Source organism: Stegodyphus dumicola, chromosome 5, assembly GCF_044657685.1.
Source record: "Stegodyphus dumicola isolate Sdum_Otavi_A_Nest chromosome 5, ASM4465768v1".
In the NCBI taxonomy this organism is placed as follows: domain Eukaryota; kingdom Metazoa; phylum Arthropoda; class Arachnida; order Araneae; family Eresidae; genus Stegodyphus; species Stegodyphus dumicola.
Genome location: NC_140772.1, coordinates 117704060 through 117716971, shown reverse-complemented (window position 1 = coordinate 117716971; position 12912 = coordinate 117704060). Strand labels below are relative to the sequence as shown.

Below are 12912 nucleotides of genomic sequence, written 5' to 3'. Positions count from 1 at the left end.
TATAGTGAAAATTATTTCTTGTTATATTTAAATTTCTCGTTCCGTTTTTTAAAAAATTATTAGTTAATAAAAAATATGTAAGTAAAAATTATCCTTCTTTCCATCTTGCGCTCACAAATCATTATGCGAATATCCATTTAACAATTATTAAAGCCTGAAAAACGCATGTCTGTAATGTTATCGTCATGCGATGATTTGTAGGTACTTTATTTTTTACCGCGATATTTTCAACAAAGTTGATTTTAAACTGGGAAGTTTTGGAAGCCTTAATTTTCGAGGACGATATTCTGTACCACGACGTTTTAGAACTACGATGCTTTTTCTCTGTTTTATTTTCTCCCATGTTGTTTTTACCATGACGTTTTCGCCTTGTGTTGAATTCTCCGTAACGTCTACGTCCGCGATGTGTTTGCCGCTATGTTTTCGGCTGTAACCAGGTATTCCAAGATTGTTCTTAAGTACAAAATATGTTTAAAAACTCAGAGAACATTTTACAGCATATCTTATGTTCCTTGAAATCAATACTAACTTACTTATTTAACTACAGGCAGCATCTTCTTTCGGAAACACTATTACCACTGAATAAGCAAGGCCTTCATAAATTTTACAGAATGTAAAATCAGGTCAGATTTTCAATACTTTTTTCATTGTGTACGTACAAGAACCTGGCACCTGAAGAAACCAGCGGACTGCGCCTGGGCAATGTGGACGTCTAACACATTCAAAACTAGAGTGGCCCTTGGTGAAATAGAGAAAATCTCAAGACAGCAGAAACATCCGTGAATAATATTATTTCCAATGTTCGGAATTTAAAGCAGATAATCAGAATAACGCTTGGTGCCTGCAGTTCTCAAGCTATAGAAACTGTTATTAGTATGTAATATTCAACTTTGCTACGCTGGAGTTTTCTCCGCCGTGATGGTATATAATTCCATTTGGTTCATGTCCGTGGTCGAAAAGCCATTATAGCGGTGCCCTCACTCACTCACTTTTCGATTAAACTTACAGTGAAGAAAACATTTTTGCTTAAATTCTCCATTGAACTAAGCATTAAGCTTACTTATCACTAACATGTAAACTTTTCTCAAATATTTAATCTTCCTTTAAATAATAGACAGGCCAAAATTAAACTCAAATATTTTTCACAGATCCTGCTGTTTACAACAGAACTTTCTGAAAAATAATTAATTTTCATAAACGTATAGTCTATATTTCTGGATCTGATAAAGTTTTGTTTAAAATTCCTCACTGAAAATTTCTGGGTGAGTTTTACTGAAAGATATAAATGTAATTTTAGAAGATTTATATAAAAAAAGTATTTCCCCCCTTAATTTTATAAATTTATGAATGCAGCTGCTTTATATTCAAAGAATATACTGTCCAGAAATTTTAGATCTGCTCGCATTGCCAAATATTTTAACCAAATTTCAAATGCTGAAGGAATAATGCATGCTAAGAACGTAAAAGTATCACCATTAATAGATAAGTATGTTTAAAATATTATGCAGATTAAGTCTTCCGGAGAAGATATCTTATCAGTCTTTAGTAGGTCATTTGATGTAGAGGAAGTTTAATCTTTACATAAACTTTCTGTTGAGCCCCTTTTACAGATCGAATATGTAAAGACTGATGAAGATTTTTCCTTTTGTATTTAAAAGAATGTTCATTTATGCTTGATTGATTCTCAAATTAGTATACGACTTCTGATATTCGAAATGACAACTGATTTAAAACTATATAAATAAATGCTGTTTATGAATACAACGATGTTTGAAAATTTACAGTTAAGAGTATGTTGCAACACTGCACAAATAAATTTGTTCCATCATATGCCACAAAAAGGAAACATTAACAGAAAATGCATCTAAATATTAAGAGAAAAATATTTTCTTAAACACGTCAAACAAATAAACTGTATTTTAACAATTGTACAGTATGTAAAAGATTCTAGTAAACAGACACACAGCAATATTACTACTTTACACCTCTAATACATATAAAGAGATGAATACAAACATTGGCGCATATTTTTGTAACATAATCCAGTAACATACTTGTTCTTACTACTAATAGACAAAAATATACTAGTTCTATGATATAGTTGTCCAGCGTTATTTTCATTTACGTAATAACAGCTTTGTCTTTTCGTATTAAAAATTCTGACATGTTTTAGAACTTCTGAAACACCATCAACTTCAAAATTCAAGAATTAAAGATTTTGAATTTAACTGTCCATAGTTTATAGCATACTTCTTACATGAATATTTTTACTTACAAACATGTTAGGTGCAGTTTTATCCTATATCGCACTCTATACGTAATTCCCTTCAGCAACCATAGATGCAACTTTTTTAAAGTATGATCGTTTAGTGCATTTCCATTTTTTCTTCATTTCAACTCTTCATCACAAATTTCTTAATTTGTTATTCAGCCCTTTATAACTGTATTCTGGATAAAAATCACTTAATTGTCTTATGGGATTCATATTGTGATACCAAACAACCCCAGCACATGTATATATGTGTACATACAAGAGCAATATTTACATGATGAATATGATTGCAGAAGTGATATTTTAGAAAATCCATCAAATTGATTATTACTGTGCTATATAGTCAAATAATGCTTTAGAAATTTTGTAATATTAAGATTAAATAACATATATGCATTTATTTTCATATTTCACCCCGAAAATGAATTTATCAAAATGATTCTTAACATTTTTTCCTAAAATTTGGTAGTTTGCGTATAGTTTAAGAGCAGCAACATTTTCTTCAGTGTCTTTGGCTCGAGTAGTTTTCACCGCAAAGCATCCTTTTGAAGGCATTTCTGAAATCAGGACTAAAAATGGTATAAATAACAGGATTGAGGAGAGAATTCGTATATCCCAGCCATAACATAACACTGAAAACATGCTCATTAGGTTCGCAAGAACTACAAACTGCCATTAATAATGCCATAACAAAGAAAGGCAACCAACAAATTACAAAAGCACCGGTTATTATCATCAGTGTTTTGGCTGCTTTACGTTCACGCTTTGCTTCAGTGGATTCTTTAGCATGCTTTTTTTCTCGCTTGGCTAGTACGAGTAATCGCCCTAAACCTCCGTGATTGGCTTCGATATCATTTTCTGAAACCGTTACTTGAGCTTGATCGTTGCTGTCTTCTGTCGATAAAGGAGATGCAAGACAGGTAGCAGGATTTTTGTTCTTTTCTACGATTAATACGGCTGGAGCACCTGGTCTGTGACGAATTCGTTTTCTAGCCTGTTTAAATATGTTCCAATACAATAGCAAAATAAAGATGAGAGGAATATAAAAGCTTGTACATGTTGCAAATACTTGGTATATGACATTCTGGCTAACCAAGCAACGTTTTTCCTCCTCCAATCTTTGATAAAATTCTGGATCTTTCCAACCAAATACAGGAGCGAATGATATGATAAACGAGCCTGCCCAAACACCGGAAATCAGGAGATATATCCTCAGGGGTTGCCGACTTCTAGCATATTCTACGTTTGTGACAGCCCAATATCTATCTATAGCTATGGCTAAAAGATGTAAGATGGACGACGTACAACAAAGTACGTCTAGTGATGTCCACATTCTGCAAAGCTCAGGACCAAGCACCCAGACTTGTTTGTAAACTTCATTGTAAGCACTTAAAGGCATTACCAGAATAGCAACCATGAGATCGGCCACAGCTAGAGATAATATCAACCAATTTGCTATGCCCTTCAAATTCTTCTCCGTAGTTATAGCATAAATTACAAAGAAATTTCCTATTATCGTAATAAGTATAAATATTCCTAAAGTGACAGCAGTAAATATTGTACCAATGGCGTCTGTAAAGGTCGGTTCCATCATGTCACTGATATTGAATGGGGTGGGGGATGTATCTTTCAAGAAAATTTCAGGCAGAACATCTGAACGTGGGACCTGCGGTGATGGAGTTATCATGGCTTGATTATAGGTTACTGGTACTGAAGTAAGTTCACGAAAATCACCCCAATGTTCCATTATTAAGACCTATATAAAAACGTCCTCTTCAGTCATAAAATAGTTATACCACGTTTCATTTTTCAGATGGCACTGCACCTGGAAAAGAATAAAATACATGAAGGAAAAGATGACTAAAATAATTAAACAAATATAAACTCTTGTTTTAAGCAACATGATAGTAAAGGACAATTATGCTTAACAATATATTTACTTTAGCATGATTGTTGTTCGAAGTGCAGTTACTGATATAATACACAAGTTTTACTCCTGTAAATCATATAAAAATCATATATATCTATAATATTATTAAAATCATTAAATGTCCTAAATTAGTTGTTGCTTACAATTGTTTGTTTTCCAAAGATGCTTAGTTTTCAGTAGAAAGTATTAATGTTCAACCTCATGGAATTTAAAAAATGACTTTAATGCCATTTCTATATATGATAATAACTTTAAGCATCAAATGCAGTATTAGAAAACAAAAAACAGGTAAAAAAGAAAGAAAAATTATACAATACAATATAGAAATAAAATTAATGAGGGCATTTCATATAGATTGACATCAGTTTTATTTCCCTCACTTTTAAAAAAGAAATATTGATTGGTTTTGCTATTTTAATAAAGATAATTTTCATTCAATAACTAAAAGTAAAACGTTAGTTTCGAATAAATTAAGCTTTCAGAATCAAAACAATTTTAACGATAACTGAAAGTATAATTTTGCGAAAAATATCTGCCTATTTTTGTAATAAAAAGGATTCCTTTACTTTTGTACTATTCTAATATATTTGCGTTAGGATTCCGGAATAGAAAAAAATAATTATTTATAATAATTTTCAATAAGCATTAAAAATAATTAAGTATTTATGGGATTTTTTTAAATAATTCAATTGTTTTATTCCACCCAATTTATGAAAGGAAACTATTAAAACAAGTTAAGTGCAGGAAAAAATGGACAGAGGGTGGCGGAGGAAAGACACATAATTTACTGTAAAGAAAATTTTCCTTTTTAATTTTTGAATTCCTGTATTACAAAAACATGTGATTATTAAAATAAGTTTTTAATAGCCCCGGAACAAAGAAAAGGAAGATGAAGAAGAAAACTCAATTACATAAAATGATTGAAAGAAGATCGGGAAGAAATATTTTAAATTATAAAGTCCTGTTTTTGAAATCATTCCTTTCACTTTCATTTCTTTCCTGTCATTCAGTTTAACAGAAAAAACGCCCCAAAAAAACTATAAAGGATGTTTAAATTCCTTTTGCAGAATCAAATTATTTCCAAGAACAGCCGAGACATGCTCCATAACTTTAAATATGAAGAAATGTCTTAAGTTTAGGAAGTTCTACGACCCCGAAGCTAAAATTCATAAAGACAACTTACACGAAAGTGAAGAATGCCGGTTCCTCTTTTAAACGAGAAACATAAATAAGTCCTCTGATTTGCTGAAAAAATATGGAAAAGTGAAACGTTTCCTGAAATCCTTTATCAAATTACCTCCAACAGATTCAAGACCTTTTTTCCTCTTTTAATATTCGTTATGTGTAGATTTTCATAACCCTCTGGCGTTAGGAAAATGAAGGAAAACAAACTAAGTGCAGGCGAAGTTGTTATTAACTTAAATGTTTACTTTATTCATAAAAATTTTTTTTTAGATTTTAAGTTTGACAGACACTTCATGTTTTTACTTTTCAGTGATATTCGAAATATAATTTTTGTGAAGACGCCTTTCAGCTAACTCAAGGCATTTATTTAAATTAATATTAAATGTACTAACTTACTGAGATGTGTTCATTTATAGGTGAATTTAATAGATTATTAGTAATTACTCAGCAAAATTGGGAAATTGCATTGGGCCATGTTCAGCACCACAGAAAATATCCCAAGAGATTCCATTTGCCTTCTCAAGATTGTATAATAATGAATGTAATTCATTATTATACAATATATATAAATTATTGTGACTATTTGCACAATAATATATATAAATTATTGTGACAATTATTGTTATTTGCACAATAATATATATAAATTATTGTGATAATAATATATATAAATTATTGTGACTATTTGCAGAACATTTACATTTTTGAAAACTATTGCGACAGGAAGAGAACACAGCGAAATTGCGTCCAAGCAGTAAAGAGAATGAAACTGAAAATTGTGCATTTATGCAATATGGCAGTCTGTTAAGAGAAAGGTTTTGGTTTAGGTAAGAAAGTTTTCAGTTTTTAGAGTCTGTGTTCAGAATTAATTACGTCATCAGCGTTACGCAAGCTCTGTGACATAGAATATTCTAGAAATGGCGCAGTCGATGAATATTTTTTTTTAGAATAGAAAGACGAAATATCAGAATTAAAAAGGAGTAATTAAGAGCCTGTTACTGAATTAAATTATAAAGCTTATTTACATATTTTTATCTTACATACACACATATATATATACATATATATGTGTATCAAAGCTTATGTGTATCAAATATATATGTATCAAAGTATCTTATCTATAGCTGAGACATTGTCAAGCAAAGAACGTATGTTAGTATTTTGGCCTCAAGAGTGAATTATTGGAATTGTTTAGTGGAATCAATATTTAAAATTTCTCTAATTATTTCATTGATAAACTAACCATAATTTCGTGGATGAATAATCAACGCGTGGAGCAATTTTGTGTGATTTATGCAATTTGTTCCAATAGAAATATAATTTCAGTTATAGAGCTAATTTCTTTCCGAGGAGATCCATGAATATAATTACTATTTTGAATATTAGAAGTATAAAAATTTCTAGATTAACAATGTATACTTATAAGTATAATTTTTAGAATAGCAATTATTAGCCATATCACACCAGGAAGATTTTTTGGGCGGCGAGATAGAACGTTCACTTTTAGGGTAATTAAAAAAACTCCAATATTTCAAAAATATGCAGACTAATTACACTATTTCAGAACCATTTAGGAACCGTTAAATTAATAATTGAAATAAAGAGAGTAATTTTTTAAATGTTCAATCTGACAGCCTTTTTTTCTCAGTCTTCATCGTGAATTCCATGATAGAAGTTCTGTCCGTAAAATTTCTAGGAGTATTGTTTTAAATTCCTTTTCCCCTAGTTTCCTTAGTCCATCAGTAGTGGTGGGTTTGCGTTTATTAAGAGCTCTTCTCAAGAGACAAATGCGCAATAATCCATAGGTGAAACGTCAGCGACTTAGCAGGTTTATGTTGAAATGGATATAGGCAATACCTGTATCAGTCTTCAGTTTTCAAAGAAAGTACTGAATTTTTTCTTGGTGGAATTTTTCTCTTGACAAAAATTCATTCTTTAAAAGTCATTGAAATAAACTTTCTTCTGCAAATATCGGACATTAAAATTTTTTTATGATAAAATGTTGTTTTGAACGTTGAGTTTTAAGCTATTACTACGGTCATCTTATTTTTTAATTTCTCACTGTAAGAGAATCCTGCAACAATTAAAACCTCCTTTCTGAAACTTTCCCTGCATTGATGGAAGCTGGTTTGTACATTTTTTCTCTTCTCTTTCAATACTAAATACACCTCTTTTTTGTTCATTATCAAAGTCATTTAGGTAGATCCATGATTCATTAAGGGACACAATGTACTTCCATTTATATCCCACTATATACTTTCCATACAAGTGTTTCGAAATTTTTCTGCTTTGAGCTACATGCATTGAGAAAAGTTTGTGAACATATGTTTCGTAAATTTTTTAGGCTATAAATCTTGGTTTATAGTTTTATTTACTAATGCTACAGATGTATTTAAAGATTTTGCAATTGATTTCTGAATCGGCGGATTTTCTCTTCAAAAAAAAAAAAAAAAAAAAAAAATTAAAAATTAAAAAGAGTATGTACTTTCTTTAAGCAATCCTTTGCAGTCCTTTTTCCGTGTAGAAGTAAAAACTGACAATTGCACCTTTCCAGTAAAATAATGCTGATTATTTTGCACTTAGAAATTTTAATATCATGCATTTCGCAACGTTTTCGAATTATGGAATAGTAATATTTCTCTTCGAAAAACACAAAAATGTATCTCAGATTGTTTACATGCGACATTTCGAAAGAAGAATAAATTTAAAAATAGCAGACCATACTTGTCATTTCAAATAGTAAGGCTAGGTGCAGAAATGCTTATTCCAAACTAATTGCTTTTTAAAATTATTTATCGAAATACTTTTTAAAAATGTGTAAACACTCTATGCAATTTGTTTCTTCTGTCCATTTCTCTCAAATATTTATTGCTTGTATCTCATTTTTCATCTTTGATAAGATTCCACGTGCTTCAGAGCCGCTAATAGTGCAATAATTACTGAATAGATAATTAAAAGTATTTCTCATTTCAACTTCCCATTCATTATTTAAGTACATTTTGAGTTACTGATGTTCCTATTAGAAACAGAAAATGTGCCTTCCATAAGGAGGTTTCAAAATATTTGTTTTTAAATATAAGTTCCTCCATTACACTGTAAAAATATATTTCTAATATATCGCATGTCAATTAAAACTGAAAGCTTTACTCTATGTTAAAAACATGCGATGTCTATGAATAAACAGATCCTGATTGTCCTTAAAATGACTGAAATAATATTCAATTTTGGTCAATCTTGTCCGAAAACAATATTGGCCATATATGACTAAAATTAAAATCATGGGACTATATTTATAAGGAACGTTTATATAGAAATTGTCAAATAGAGTTTCAGAGCTATTAAATGTAATCAATTCTGTAAATGTTATAAAATTCTAATGTTTCTTAAAACTCTGTTAAAGTTATACTACGCTGCTTTAGTTTTAATTGCATGCGATAAAAGTATCATAAAACCTAAAATAATTAATTTTACTTTTGAGATTTTTTATTAGACCTGGTTGGCTTAAAATTCATTTCGATGTATATTTCATTCTAGAATTTTTAATACATTAAACCAAGGTTTCTTAAACTGTGGGTCGCGGGACCTGCAGCAGGAGTTCGCCGAAAGTTTTAGCAGTTTTCATATTTCTTTAACTTATAATAATTCTACAATTACCAAATATTTTTAAACAATGTATTTGAAAATAGATAAGACAATACAGACAAAAAAAAACGAAAACGTTTCGATGCATTCTTTTTATAATATAAACGATCATTTTCTTTGCTTTGCACGTGGCGCTGTCATTTCGTATGTTACTTATTTAAAATTTTCACATTGTTCTATGTCTTAAAATTCGAAACTAAAGTTAATGAACAAAAAATGCAGTAGTATATTACAGCAAATGTGTTAGTGAAAAAATTGTTAGTTTCACTCACGCGTGTGTCGGTTTTGCGCAATGCTTATTGGGTCCCACAAAATTTTTGTAAATGTTATGGGGTCCTGGGAGGTTGCAAAAAAATCTCAGTGATAAAAAGGAGTCGCGACAAAAAATGTTTAAGAAACCCTGCATTAAACTATCAAAACAAAGAAAGAAAGTCCTTCTTTGTAATCAGTATAGACATGAAGTAAGTAACATCATCTTTTATTATATGGTTTCTACACGGTCTCAGATGATGTTTGAAAGAACAAAACATACAATCACAGTGTAGTTAAATAGAGAAAATATGGAAAATTGCCTAAAAAAAGCATTTTGATTAATAAATAGTATATTTTTGTTTTAAAAGAAGGCGAAAGTTCAGTTTTATAACTAGTGAAAATTTCAAGATGTTTATGATGTTAAACTTTTGTACATAATTTTGTACATAATAATAACCAAAATCGGCAGAACTGGTAAATCACTTTTTGGCTTCAAAGCGAAATTTATACTGTAGAGGTATAAAACCCTAGTTGTATAAAACTCTAAATTCCTAAATATTCATTCGATATTCATAATCGAGTAATATCAAAGAGAGAAAAACTGAATATTAAATAGAGTATTTATAGCAAATTAGAGAAATCGTTAAGTAAATATATTTTTAATGCAATATACGTATGTAATTTACACTGTAAATTTATGAACAAGTGTGATGCATAAATTTGTCAAAATGTTACACGAATAGACCAAAAATCAGCAGACGGTAAGTATACAATGATTGGGTATTTGTAATTATACAATGATTGGGTATTTTTTACATGAAAGTGTTTTAAAATTTATAATTAGTTTCTATTAGTGAAAGGTGCATCTTAAAATATTTTATTGTATAGGATAATATTAAATTAATTAATCATTTGATTAAAGCGTACATTTTACAAACGTTTTTACTAATTTGAAATTATCATAAATTTGCAATCACAGCGAACAAGATTAATAAAAGGTAAAAACATTTATAAAGATTAATTATCTAAATTGTTGCTTTGTTAGTTATAAAATGCTAAAATCTTTCTATAGAAAGCTATTTTTAAAGTATTTTAAAGTATTTTTAAAGTATTTTCCATAGAAAGCTATTTTTAAAGTATTTTAAAGTATTTTCCATAGAAAGCTATTTTTAAAGTATTTTAAAGTATTTTCCATAGAAAGCTATTTTTAAAGTATTTTTCAATTTACTTTCTTTAGAAACTCAACTATTACACATCAATCTTCAATTACTTTTGAGTATTTTTCACATGAAAAGTTATACAAATATACCAGCTAAACCTTTTGTAGGTTTTCGACAACAACAACAAAAAAAGAAGAAAACATTTGAAAAAAACATTTTTATGAAAAGTTTGTTTACAACGACATTTTGTTTAGATTTTCAGTTTGTGTGAATGTAAAAAAAAAGCACAACTTAATCTGGTTTATATGACGCCATCAAGCTGTGAGGTTTATATTTTTATTTTTAACTAATAGTTCATTTTAATTTAGCACTTTCCTATTACTCTCTTTTCACCCATGCTCTTCATGCCAGAATGAGATAAATAGCGGTTTCTCAGATTAAAGTAGAAAGAAGTGCTATTTAAGCAAGAGTTTGAGAAGTTAGTTTTAGAGCGTATTTTCTTATTCCAGGCCACGTTGTGCCGTGATTTTTATCGACTTCATTTAGTAGCGTTGATTGCTTCTAGCCATTTAGCTTTATCTTACCGGTTTTCTACAAACCAAAACCTTGCCTGCCCGTTAAATTATCCTGTGAGCCGTTAGGCTAATCTACCACATTTTGAATTAATTCATCGTTATATATTTTTGTTAAGACAGAAGTGCTTGGCTTGTGTAAGCCCAAGTTCGGTAAATATTGTGTTTGAATACAAGGGTCTTAAACACCCTTCTTCTGAATTTGGTTTATTTCACAGGATTAGAAGATTAGTCTTCAATAGCATTTCTAAAGTCTGTAGTGTATTCTTAGACTTCATAAAGCTAATAAATAATATTTATTTTAAAATATATTTTTGTTATAAAGGTATTCTCCTCTAAGCAAACACATTATATTTTGCAGAATAGTGTTCTTGAGAAAGGAGTACGATAAAGGTGCCACTGAAAAATTTATATAATTTATTTTTCTTTCGTATTTCAGAGAAGGATCGAAAAATATTCATAAATTAACTTTCTTTTATTCCACTAAATTTCCCCTTACATTGGAGCGATTCACTGTTTAATACACTGATGGACAATTGCTAAGGACAGTAGCAGGGATAGCAACCAAAAATGGAAGGCGAGAAAATGTAGAAATTAGCGTAAGTGTGGGCTACAGTAGAATGTGTTGTGCATATGCAAATTTTTTATTCCAAAGTTGCTCGTCACGTCTTAGCCTTGATAAGAGATATAAAGGATTTGACGCGTATTGACCGTTGTTGTTCGAAAGCAAAATTTATCGAGAAAGAATCAGGTGACGAACTTGCAATTTATCTTCACGACATAGTAACGTCTCCGTTCTGCAGGGATTACGCTTCACGCACGCGCACTGATATGCTTCGCTAGCGTAATAGGCTGGCATCTGCTATACACTATTGGCAATGTATCAAGAGATTGACGATTAAAGAAATGTTGTCATGTTAAGCATTGTCACGCTACCAAGTTAACCCTGACTTGGCAGTTTACTTGTGTCTTATATTTAGTGTGATTATTATGGAAGACAATTTTTTTATGTTTGGAATGTTCGAAGTCCTATTCATTCCGACGAAATCTACGGGCGCATATTATTAAGTGCCATTCTTTGAAATCAGAGGAATTAGCTCCTACATTAAGAACTGCTCGCAAATTTAATGTGATGATTGTGAGGAAGTTTTTTTCAAGTCAAAACCTGCTTCGTGCACATGAACGCATAGAATATGGTAAAAATGACGCACCTGAAAAATAAGTTTTATGTTAGAAAAAAATGGAACTATTAATATCAATACAACCCTACAAGAATTTATAACCTTTTTAACTATAGAACTTCTGCTTCATTGCGGAACATTCTAAAAATATATAGAATCATTAGTTTATATCAATGCAGGAACGTGAAAATTGTGCAGTACCCACGCCAGGATTTCAGCTCCGGACATCCCGAATACGCGTTGAGTGTGTTTCCAGCTACATCACGAAGGCATGTGAAAAGGAGAGAGAAAATATCTTATATACTCCCCCTTTTAAAGGGCGACTGGGGATTAAGGAAAGTAGTCACCAAATTTTGATGGTGAGGAATTATTGTCCACTATCTTTTAGCTCGATGTTACTTTTAGAGTTTTTTAGATTTTTTGTTATTTAAAAAATTTTTAACGTCAAGAAACTGAAGAAATGTGCGATGCAGCCGCCGTGATTCGAATATGGACCTCCGGAATACGCGCTGAGCGTGTTTCGAGTTGCACTACGAAGGCATTCGAAAAGGAGAAAATGCCTTATACAGGTGGTACCTGTATGACAAATGATACAGTATACTATTTTTGATTAGACAGCTTTACACAATAGACTTAATATTCAAAGAGACAGCACGCGAAATGCTTCCAAAATTCTAAAAACTAAGCTGTAATTCAATTCCTAGAACTTATATGCAAC

General features: G+C 30.5%; 1 pseudogene across 1 annotated transcript in view; it reads right to left on the bottom strand.

Annotated features, from left to right (window-relative positions):
* Window positions 1-233: 233 nt before the first annotated feature.
* Window positions 234-12912, bottom strand: part of LOC118199585 (5-hydroxytryptamine receptor pseudogene) — a 598391-nt pseudogene continuing 585712 nt past the window's right edge. Inside the window, exon 4 of the transcript XR_015041203.1 lies at window positions 234-4097. The product of XR_015041203.1 is annotated as a 5-hydroxytryptamine receptor pseudogene, transcript variant X1 (transcript). The remainder of the gene's footprint in view (window positions 4098-12912) is intronic.